A 13,250-nucleotide genomic window follows, 5' to 3' on the forward strand; every position below is an offset into this window, starting at 1 on the left:
TATATATATAAACTTATGAGCCTATAGAACATCCTCCCTTATTCATACGTATCCATATAAATTGTTACAGTCATATTACATACAACAATATCCCTAGCCCAAACCATACACATGTACCCTAGCTACGATAATCTTATATACATCTATGAGTTTGCCCTTAGCGTATCCTAACCCTGAAATATCATTCCGTACAAATTACAACACTCTTATATATATATATATATATATATATATATATATATATATATATATATATATATATATATATATATATATATATCTTGAGATAGCCATAAATTCTACTTTTCCCCCTCGCATGACCTCCCTGTTACCACTCCTACCTTCCCTAAATAATTAAAAAACCTTCCCTAAATAATTAAAAACTTTAGCCTCATCATCAGGTCATCAATTAATTTAGGAATTAGCAATCAAGGGTCTTCAACTCTAAGTTGTTCAGGTATTCTAGGCTTCTAGAGGTAAAAATTATGCCTACCTAAAACTAATTTTCCTAAGTGCTTGTGTGATTAAATTCTGTCAAGATTTCTCAAGATAAAACCTTTAGTACTTGTGAACCTAGGCTATCTTACTCGTACTTATTAAAGAATATTTGTATGCAAATTGCATGGTCCAATTATAGGTGCTTATCAACCATCTGCGGCCCATGATCCTTGGGTAGTAGTGTCTTTTTCTATTTTTTTTTTAAGTGTGAACGCATGTGTAATCCTTGCCTTAATTGGTTTCCTATTTTTTTAGATCACCACCATTGTGATTTGGAGCCACGATTTCTTCATCATTGATTGAGTGTTCACCCATGCAATGTAATCGGTATTTTTTTTCGCTCGTTCTTTTGAATATATTATTGCCTATATTTGGATGGTTGTGTAGTACAAATGCCTGGATAGTATGATTGTGCATTCGTGTGTGCTGGTTGTGCAACCTAGTGTTGTAAGTTGTGCACCGTAGGGTGGTGAGTTGTGCATTAGTGAACATAGTTTAGTGCATCGTAGGACATTGAGATGTCCATTGTAGGATTTTTAGGTGGTGTTTGAATGCACAACTATAGACTTATCGATGCACAACAGTCTGTATAGAAATGGCCAATAGTTTGTATAGTAATGCACAGATTCTAATAAGACTAATTTACCCATCAATTTATATTTTTTAATATTTTAAAGGAATTTGTTTCTTTAATTCGTGTGATTTGTTCCCTTTAATCTCAGCCATGCTTTATTTTGATTTATTGGCCTAGATTAGTCCTCACGTCCTCATCTAAGGTTAGATCCTCACATGATCCTCACCCTATATATGGGAGCGTTCACATGCGGAGGAACTCTCGGGTAAAAAATATGGTAAGATCTGAGCCATTGATCTAATCTATATCAACTGCTCAGAATGAAGGAATTTTTTTTAAGGCGCTTCATAGAGTTATGCACCTGTATCTTCATTTAGTTTTCAAAGTTATGCATATTAAGTTCAATGTTATACATCCCTCATTGAGCCAAAGAACTACAACGAAGCTCACACAAATGAACACTAGAGTAAGGCAATGTCAGACAAACTGGCGCAGTTCGAATGGAATGAGGTATGGGATCTAGTTCCTTGTTCTTCAAATGTTAATGTTGTGGGCACAAAATGTATTTTCAGAAACAAAATCAATGAGCATGGAAATGTTACCCGAAACAAAGTAAGACTAGTTGCACAAGGATACTATCAATTTTAAGGTGTTGACTATGATGAGACGTTTACTCCGGTAGCAAGACTAGAATCAATACGGCTTCTACTGGCAGTGTCGTGCATTCTAAAATTTGAACTCCATCAAATGGATATCAAAATAGCCTTTCTAAATAGTTTCCTGCACGAAGACATTTATGTAGCGCAGCCAAAAGGCTTTGAGGATCAACAGCACTCAGACTACATCTTCAAATTGAAGAAATCTCTCTATGGACTCAAGCAAGCATCTCGAGCATGCTATGAGAGACTGACTTGATATATACTCAACAATGGCTATTAGAGAGGGGGCAGACAAACATTGCTCGTTCAGTTTCAAGGAAGCATATTATTGTGACACAAGTATACATGGATGATATCATCTTCGGATCTACATCTCGAACTAGCCCCGGAACAGTTCATAGAAGTTATGCAACATGAGTACAATTCGAAATGAGTATGATTGGAGAATTGACTTGTTTTCTTGGACTTCAAATAAAGCAACTCCAATCAGGATTGTTTATATCTCAGGAAGAGTATGCCAAAAACATGTTAAAAAGATTCGGCTTGGACTCAACCAAAGAAGCTCGTACATGATAAGTGTTAAATTGTGTCACTTTTATGGGTTAATTGAGAGTCATATTTCGCTTAATTAGAGTCCTTTAGACCTATTATGTGCTTAGAATAGCTTAATTTGATTAAAATTAGGGACAAGGACTAGTTTTGGTTACATTTGTAGAAAATAGCAAACATATTAATAATTTTAGGACATTTCAGCGACATTTCGGAAGAAAAATCATATCTAGAGCTATAAGTGTCCGATCGAGGTGATTCAAGTGGCCACGGATCGGCATCGAAAATATCTACAACTTTCATGAAGATCAAGAAGGTCAATTCGGATATCTAAGTTGTCAATCCGCACGTGCCTCACATAGCCAATTAAGTTTCATCATAATTTTCTATATAAACCTCATTGAAACACATCCTTTCGCCATCATCTTGCATCCCATTTCTTTTTTACTCATCAAACCATAGATTTTTTTTTCTACGGAAGTTATTTATATAGAAATCTTGATATAATGTGATGCGGAACAGGAATTGAGGAAATAGTAGAGAAATGGTCACATGCATGAAGTCTAAGAGACATAGAGTTTGGTGGCCACTTTTTACGGAAAATCTGAATTAGCTTTAAGTGTTATTATTCTCATTATGTTTATTTTGTAGTTCCCATGCATGCTTTTATTATTTGCAACTCTTCAATTTTCTTAATTGTCTATGTAAACAGACTTTTGTATTGAGCTGTTTAAGTTTAATATAATTGAAAGTCTTTGAGTTTGAGTTCTAGTGTTTGTGTTCTTCTTGTTCTCCTTGTCCTGCATCAGTTGGTATCAGAGCCTCAATTTCCTAGGCGACAACCGAGATAGCGGCATAGCCCTCTCCACTTGTCACGACCCAAGATGGCACAAGGCGATATCAACAACAAGGGTAACAACCCATCCTTCGGCGGTGACCGTGGAATGGATTGCCTTCGGGCAGCTTTTCAAGTATATAGTGAGAATGTTAATCACGAGTTTCAAGAAATTTGTAACATTCTTGCAAAAATAAATATTCAATTAGAAGGTAATGGTGCAACTCCGGGCATTATCAATGACTGGAATCCGCCGGCAAAGCACGTGAGTAGAAACAGACATCGACAACATCTCCATTACCATCCAAATCTTGAGCTAAACACTTTTAATGGCAATGTGGACGCAAAAGCCTTTTTGGACTGGTGCTTTGAAGTGGAACACTATTTAGACATGCTGGAAATCCCCCATGACAAGCAAGCCAAATATGTTGGGTGTAAACTGAGAGGGGGAGCCTCTGCCTGGTGGGATATGTTGCAAAATAATAGGAGATACCAAGGGAAATCTCCAGTAAGATCATGGAGGAAAATGAGAAAATTTTTGATGAGTAGATTTCTACCACCTGACTATCAACAACATTTGTTTAATCAATATCAGAATTGCTTCCAAGGATTCCAGAGTGATTTAATACACTGAAAAGTTCTTTTGGCTAGCGGCATGTTGCAATCTCTTTGAAACTTCGGAACAACAAGCTGCTCGTTATATAAACGGTTTGAGATGTGCCATACAAGAAAAGATGAGCCAAAATCATGCTTGGTCCGTAGACGAGGCTTACAATATGGCTTTGCAAGCTGAAGCTATTGTTTCACAATCCAACCAACAAAAGCCGCCAACAATTGTACACCCATGGTCTTTAAATTATGAGACACTACAACACACTATTTACAACAATTCTTGCAATTTCCAGTCTGTAGCCACAAATAATGCAGACCCATCTAGAATAACCCCTTCAACAAAGTCGAGTGGCGAGGCCTCTACAAAGAAACCATACCAGAACTCTAACACCACACTGATAATTGGAAATTGTTTCAACTGTGGGGAGCTAGATAATCATTGCTCAGACGAGTGTAGAGTTCGAATATCTGCTAATCTCACAAAAGAATATGTTGAGGATGATGGAGAAGGGAATGTCTATGGGGAATTCAACGTTAAAGTTGCAGCAGAAGTAGGAGATCCTTTGAATTCTTGTATGCAACGCCTTTTATATGCAAAAGAGAAGAGTCCCAACCAACACAACATCTTTAGTCCCAACAAACACAACATCTTTAGGGCCTACGGCAGCATGTTCGGTAAAGTGTGTAAGCTTACCATTGATGATGGAAACTGCCATAACATCAATTCCAACGTCCTTGATCGGCACCTTGGCTGGGAAATTGAAACTCAACCAAAAAAGTACACAATGGAGGTTGATAAAAGTTATGAAGACATTGTAAGGTGGGAGGTCATTGGTGCTGCTGTGTACGCAAAACAACCCATGTCTGCTAATGGTTACTGGCATCAAGAGAATTCTAGAGATTTGAAGATTGAAGCTTCAAAAAATGTCATGATACAAAGGGAAATCAAAGACAAGATAATATCTACTGGCGGTAAACATAGGACCAGGCATTTCATGGCAAACAAGTTTTTACAATTAGCAGGGAGGTTATGCTCTTTTTAAGAAAGAAGTTTGCGTCTGCAAGAATATCTCACAGATTGAATCTTAAGAGATATGGTTATTTTAAGGTATGAAAAAAAAAACAATTAATTATGTTTTTTCCATAGTGAAAAAGGAAATTTGAAGGTACTATGCTATATTTTCATATATCACTCCAATGAGGTAACACTGTATTTTGACGACTCCAGACGAGTCTTTTGCAACCAAGGGAGAATGTATTTTGACGACTCGGGACGAGTCTTTTGCAACCAAGGGAGAATGATGCGGAACAGGAATTGAGGAAATAGTAGAGAAATGGTCACATGCATGAAGTCTAAGAGACATAGAGTTTGGTGGCCACTTTTTACGGAAAATCTGAATTAGCTTTAAGTGTTATTATTCTCATTATGTTTATTTTGTAGTTCCCATGCATGCTTTTATTATTTGCAACTCTTCAATTTTCTTAATTGTCTATTTAAACAGACTTTTGTGTTGAGCTGTTTAAGTTGAATATAATTGAAAGTCTTTGAGTTTGAGTTCTAGTGTTTGTGTTCTTCCTGTTTTCCTTGTCCAGCATCATAATGGTAGAGAAAACACCAAATTGGCTATAATAACCACCAAATTAGCTAAACACGCCATTTCTGAGGGAACCAAGGCGGTGACCAAGTTCACAAGTACTTAAAAATTGTTATTCTTTATTGGCCCTGTAAACTCGAAAAACATGAATTGTATATATTCAAAATTCAAGGTATCGATTACAAGTAGTATGTATCAAACGGGAAGGGATACAATCTCTATATAGGAGAAGTCTTTTGATTCTCTACTAGAAGTATGCCTATTAGAAGTGTGTCGAATTCGGAGTATGTCGAATTGGAGGTGTGCCGAGTTCAGAGCATGGTTGCAAAACTCGGTCGCCTAGGTGCTAGGCGGCACCGAGCCTTGCTGTTTTGGCCTAAAGGCGGCCAAAACTCGGCCGGCCGCCTGGGCGGTCAAACTCGGCCGAGTCAACCGATTTCGTCCGATTTTGACCATTTTTTACCGATTTTGTTCAATTTTGACCGATGTCGTCTTTCATTAATTATTGATTTTAATATTATTATGACGTTATGACTTGTAAATTATCATTATTTCATTTATTTAGATGTGTTATTTGATTGAATGTTGAAAACAACCTCATTAAAATTGTCAAACTACAAATTTGTCACAATTTTTTTTTAATTTTTTTGGTGCCCGCCTAGCGCCGCCTAGATTCCGCCTAGGCGCTAGGCGCTGCCCGGCCGCCCGACTAGCACCTAGCGCCTACAGCAACCATGGTTCTGAGTATGTTAAATTGGAAGTATACCGAGTTCAAAGTATGCCGAGTAGGAAGTGTGTCGTGTTCAGAGTATGTTGAACTGGAAGTAGTTCCTGGCTAAAGGGCCTCCGGAGTTAAGTAGCTTGTTCTTCAGTGAAGTGCTAATATGCGGCTTCCGGTGTTCAAATGATGTGTTCCTCAGCGTAGTATACACTGCGAGCGTGTTCCAGACGATATCCTGACGAGATTCCGGCAGAGCTTCGGTATGTAGATCTTTAGAACTCTCATTTTTGAAAATGAAACCACTATTTATAGTGGTGAGTGTAGAGAAGAAATCTCTAACCAACTCATAATTCATAATTTAATTTAATTATTTTAATTAAATTAAGGAATGTATCGGGACACCATTGCATCCAGATTCATTATCTCATCAAATTTTCAAATAATATCAAATATCCAAATTTCTTCAAAATTATATAATCCACATATAATCTTGATGGGCCAAAAATCAAGTCAAACTCGTCAATTTAAGCAGCCCAACTGATCCAAATAGGCTGGTCCAACTTTATTAAATATTTCATCATCTTGGGCCAAATAATCCAATATCCAGTTAAATAAATATCAGTCCAATTAGCCCAATTAAAGTAATTAATTTAATAATTAAATATCCACCACGGCCCAATAACAACATTTAAATTTTCGATGCTTACAAATTGTCCTTTTGAGACTTGCTTGATGTGTCTTAAATGCAGAGGGAATGTAGTATCAAAATGAACCGTAGTAGTCCGAGAGTCCAACAATCAAACGCCCATTTCATTTTTAGCCAACTTTTCAATCTTTAACATTAACTTTTTCTTTTTGAATTCGCAACTTGACCCGGGCAATGGCGCAATAAAAAATGTACTTCAAAAGCCCAGAACATGCTTATAATCCCATTACATTTGTTTTTTCCTAGCTGAATTTGTTTCTTTACTTCAGGCCAACATTTAATAGTTTTTCCGACTCCACTTGAATTACGTGCCATTTCATTTTTTTTTTCACAAATTATTGGGTGGACCATAAATAAAAAGTACATTTTTAATATATGGAGTACTAAATGTACATTCTTTTTGTACTGTATGTACATTATACAATATAATGTACACTCAGTACAAAAATAATGTACACCCTCCGAATACAATGTACATTATTTTTGTACTGAATGTACATTGTTTTACAATATACCAAACTTGGTTCATACAACTTGTGTGGACCATAATGATTGATATTTTTAGCCAATTTTTAAATCTTTAATTTTTAGCTGAATTAACTTTTTAGAATCTGAAACTTATCTTAGCCAATGCACGAAATCTTGGCAAATTATGTTGTGCAACCATGTGCATCATGCATGGTGCACACGGAATTGAATCCATAATTTCTATACTATAGATCCATAATTTCTATACTATAGATTCATAATTTCTATACTATAAATTCAAAATTATTGAACTCTATATTCACAATTACAAAACTCTATGTTCATAATTTTCAATGTTCATATTCTCAATTTTTGAACTCTGTAATTCACAAATTAGTAAATACCCAAAATGGTCTCTCAACTATAGCTAAATTCACAAATTGGTCCTCAACTTTCAATTTTAACCAATTAAGTCCTTAACTTTGCAATTTCAACACGATTTGGTCCTCCGTCTATTTGACCATTTGTTGACCGTGATCTCTGAGGATATATATGTAATTTCATCGCCGCCCGCCCTCATCCGCTGTCGTGACACAGTCTATCGCCCAGCCACAAGCCACTGCCCAGCCGCCCTCATCTACTGTCATGACACACTCTACCGCCTAGCCTTCACCTACTGCCACGACACAATCCACTGCACAAACACCTTCGCATAATTCATCATTGTCGGCGCTACAACTCAATTTGCAATCTTCATCAGGTCCAACGCCACAAACAACCGTGTCTGAGTCTACAGGGTGGCGCCGCGATTTTCGTGTCCAACAAGAAGTGCGATTCATGTCGGGCCAAGTACCGGCTCATGCACGTGGTCCGCACGCACAAGGGCGTCGACAATAAACCCTACCACTGCGTTTACAAGCAGGAAGATCCGCTAGAAATGTAACCGGAACCTTAAAAAACCGACGATGGACCATGAAATTACATATATATCCTCAAATATCACAGTCAACAAACGGTCAAATAGACGGAGGACTAAATCGTGTTAAAATTGCAAGACTTAATTGGTTAAAATTAAAAGTCGATGACCAATTTGTGAATTTAGCTATAGTCGAGGGACCATTTTGGGTATTTACTCTTCACAAATCACTGAATTATATGTTCATAATTTGATAACTAAACAATTTAGAAATTATGAAACTATGGTATAGAAATTATGAATCTACAGTTTATAAATTATGAATCTACAGTATAAAAATTATGAATTTATAGTATAGTAATTATGGATCTATAGTATAGAAATTATGGATCCAATTCCGTGTGCACCTTGCATGGTGCACACGGTTCGCTCCTGAAATCTCAATGTTCCTTACTTCCCTCTCCTTGTTCCTTACTTCCCTCTCGTACGTCACAATTCTATCAACGATCTTAGCCGCATAATTAACCACAAAATTAGAACTTGATATGGATTAATAAACAAAATTGGAGTCCAGACACACTAAGGATGTGTTTGGTTGATGGGTTTTGCCCATAGGAATGGGTATGAAAGTGATTGTTGTTGTTTGGTTGATAGGTTTTTAGAACACTACTATGGGTTTCGAATACTCCATCAATTGAAAAACTCATACCCAAATACAATAAGGGTTTCACTCCCTTATTCATTTTCAAGCACTCCTATTAGTAACCATTCCCATTCCACCCTACTACCAAACATGTTAAATACTTTCACCAAAACCCATTAACATTACCAAGTATTTGATACCCATTCCGATTCCGATTCCGATTCCTATGTGCGAACCAAACACACCCTAAAATTTCTCATTCTGCAACTATAAATAATAGCTCATATTCACTACTTTGCATCCCCAACCATCCAAGAGCAGACCAACAACCCTCAAGTAACTCTCAACTTTAATTTCTGCCTTATATATGTAATTTCTGCCTTATATATGTGTGTATTTACTTTTGCAGCTTTCATCTACAATGGGAATTTGTCAATAAAGAAAATTGAATTATATTTAGAAATTTAAAATTCCGGTTACATGTGAAGTAATCATGCGGGTGGGTACAAGTCTCTGGATGATCCTCTGATTCTTCAATTGGATGCATTGAACATTCCACCATTGAAGGGCCTACGGAATTCAAGTGGTTTGATCTTCAAAGAAGGGCTTGTATATATAACTTGTTCTTCGTTGAAGGGCCTCCGGGTTTAAATGGAGGTTTGGATCAACATGTATGATTGGAGGAGGAGCTTTTACTTTTAGGATCACATTTTTATTGTGATCTCTGAATAATATTTTCAGAATGTTTACATGCATGATTATTTCCTAGGATCAATACATAGAAATAAGATGTCCTATTTATAGCGGTATGATAGAAGAGTTTTGATAGGTTCAAATTCTTTTGATATTATCTAATTAACAAATTAGATAATATCAATATTATCTAAAATATTTCAAATATACTAAATTAAAAGCTAATCATATTTATCAAAATTTCAATGTCAACAGGATCTCTTTGATTTGAACCAAGGTTAGGGTTTACAAGTACTAAACGTTGTTAATGGTTTATCTCAATTACCAAATATTATTTTGAATGTTAGTTATTTGTCATGTGTATTAAGCTTCTTCAATGCAGAAATGGAATATAATAGTCTAGTATTAGCAATAAATTTGTATTCTTAATAGCATTTGTGTTGTGGGTTTTTAGACTAGTAGGAATGGGTATAATTTACATTGTAATTGATATGGGTGGACGGTTTGGTTCGGTAATGTACCGTGTAGTTCGGTACAACGTTTTAGTAGACCGAATAGAACACCGTTGAGTATTTTTTTTAATATAAAAATAACAACAACAACAATAATAATAATAATAATAATAATAATAACAACAACAACAACAACAACAACAACAACAACAATAATAATAGCAACAACAACAATAATAATCTAATATCTAACTATCTATGCCTAAGACCAGAGACAACCGCCACCGGACGACTAGAGGCAAGCTATTCTCCATTTTGGCTTACTTGTTGCTCGTTGTCAGAGACCAGATATGCACACACTTTATATCTATTCATCTCTAACCTATTACACTAAATTTTACACCAAATGCTATTCTACAGTAAAATAATTTTAATTTTCTAAATTTTAAAAGTTATTAGTTTGAACTTAATTAGTTTAATATACAATATAATTTGTGATATAAATAATAATATTTTAATACAATTTATTTTTTAAAAATTTGTGGTTTAGGAAATTTAATTTTTAATATATATATATATATATATATATATATATATATATATATATATATATATATATATATATATATATATATATATATTAATCTTGTTTTAATCGTCTTGATAAATAATTTCAAATTATATAATTTATGTTTAATAATATAAAAATTATGTAGAAGTATTTAACAAAATATATAAATACATAAAAATAAAAATAATGATATAAAAGGAATTTTAAAAAATAATAATAAGGTGCAAGTAAAGAAAATCTTCGAAATCTGAAGGTGTCAAATCAATATATTTGAAAACTCCCTTCCTCTATACCCAGACTTTGATAAGTGAAAATCCTACTTTAAGGAATTAATATTCCGTATTCATTTTTCATTGCGTTCAAAATCGTCACCCAACACTCCATAATCTTACACGTCATCAATCCGCATGTGCTTCACACAGCCAATTAGGTTTCATCATCACTTTCTATATAAACTTTATTGAAACTCATCATCCTTTCGCCATCGTCTTGCATCCCATTTTCTTCTACTCATCAAACCACTTTTTTTTTTTTTTTGGAGATGTTATTTGTGTAAAAATCTTGATACAATGGCACAGAAAACACCAAATTGGCTACAATACCCCGTGAATTAGCTAAACATGCCATTTCCGAAGGTACCAACGCAGTGACCAAGTTCACAAGTACTTAAAAATTGTTATTCAATATTGGCCCTCTTTTATTTGACCCAAGGTTAGGGTTTACAAGTACTAAATGTTGTTAGTGTTTTATCTCAATTACCAAATATTATTTTGAATGTTAGTGATTTATTATGTGCATTAAGCTTATTGAATGCAAAAATGGAATATAATTGTCTAGTATTAGCAACAAATTTGTATTCTTAATTGCATTTGTGTTGTGGGTTTTCAAACTAGTTGGAGATAATTTAATTTTTAATTAATATATATTTAATATTATTCTTGTTTTAATCGTCTTGATAAAAATTTTAAAATGATAGACTATATGTTTAATAATAAAAAACTTATATAGAAGTATGTAACAAAATATATAAATACATAAAATAAACAAAATGATATAAAAGGAATTAAAAAAATCATAATAAGGCGCAAATAAAAAAACTCTTTGAAAACTAAACACGCCAAATGAAAATATTTGAAAACACCCTCCCTCTATACCCCGACTTTAATTTGAAAAGTGCAAATCCTACTTTAAGGAATTAATTCCCAGCATTCATTTGTCATCGCGTTCAAAATCGTCATCCAATATTCCACCTCTTAAATCCGCACGTGCATCGCACAGCCAATTTAGTTTACCGAACATTTTTTTTTTAGATATTATACTAAAAATGAACCTATATAGTATAATAAAACCGAACCCATAGCATACTAAAAGTAAAATTTTAAGTATACTAAAAATAAATATGTATGTTAGTAGTCTATCCTGTAATGTAGACCATGATTCACGATATAATTATCTGTGTCGGCCACAAATCACGATGGACCCCCAAATATTGTTATTTCCATGGGCTAGAAGCTCGGCCCAGTTGTCTTAGGCGCCAAATTGAAAACTAAAGGCGCCAAATTGAAATCTCCAAAAATTCCTTCCATCCATACCTGAAAATTGAAAAACACAAATCCTACTTTAAGCAGTTAATCTCCAGCGTTGATTTACCATCGCATTCAAAAGCATCATCAAACACTCCATATCCTTCCACCTCATCAATCCACACATACCTTACATAGCCAATTAGGTTTCATCATCAGCTTCTATATAAACCTCTCATCGAAACTCACTATTTCGCCATCACCTAAAATCCCATTTTCTTCTTTTCAACAAACCCTAGATTTTTTCTGTAGAAATCTTGATACAATGGCACTAAAAAAAACAAACAAGAAGCCAATCGAGAAGAAATCGACAGAGGAAAAGAATGCCATTGTAGGCGAGAAGGCAATAGAGGAAAAGAAGCCCAAGCTTGGGAAGAAGCTTCCCAAGGACGTCGGCGCCGCTTCAGGCGATAAGAAGAAGAAAAAGACGAAGAAGAACATTGAGTCTTACAAGACCTACATCTTCAAGGGGCTGAAGAATGTCCACCCCGACCTTGGGATCTCTAGTAAGGCCATAGGGATCATGAATAGCTTCATCAATGACATCTTTGAGAAATTGGCACAAGAGGCTACCAAGCTTGCCCACTATAATAAGAAGCCAACGATCACTTCCCGAGAGATTCAGGCCGCTGCCAAGCTTGTATTGCCTGGCGAATTAGCTAAACATGCAATTTCTGAGGGAACCAAGGCGGTGACCAAGTTCACAAGTACTTAAAAAATTGTTATTCATAATTGGCCCTCTTTTATTTGACCTAGGGTTAGGCTTTACAAGTACTAAATGTTGTTAATGTTTCTATCTCAATTACCGAATATTATTTTGGACGTTATTAATGATTTGTCATGTGTATTGAGCTTCTTCAATACAGTATTGGAATATAATTGTCTAGTACTAGCAACAAATTTGTCTTATTGATTGCATTTGTGTTGTGGATTTTTTGACTAGTTGGAATGGGTATAATTTACTTTGTAATTGATAAACATATTCCATGTTTTAGCCCTAAAGATATAATTTCACAAGAGAATACCTAATGAAGCATGTCTTTCATTCGTTATGCCAATTGGGATCTTGAGATAGAATTCACAAATCACCTAATGCGTTCTTACACATGTTAAGAATCTTGTAGGCTAGTGGGATAGGCATAAAAATCGGTGTGTGTGCGCGCGCGTATGTGTTT

General features: G+C 35.0%; 1 pseudogene; it reads left to right on the forward strand.

Annotated features, from left to right (window-relative positions):
• The window catches only part of LOC109156256, a 33,616-nt pseudogene extending 20,826 nt beyond the window's left edge, over positions 1-12,790 (forward strand).
• The last annotated feature ends 460 nt before the right edge of the window (positions 12,791-13,250 follow it).

The sequence above is a fragment of the Ipomoea nil genome, unplaced genomic scaffold, assembly GCF_001879475.1.
Source record: "Ipomoea nil cultivar Tokyo-kokei standard unplaced genomic scaffold, Asagao_1.1 scaffold2705, whole genome shotgun sequence".
In the NCBI taxonomy this organism is placed as follows: domain Eukaryota; kingdom Viridiplantae; phylum Streptophyta; class Magnoliopsida; order Solanales; family Convolvulaceae; genus Ipomoea; species Ipomoea nil.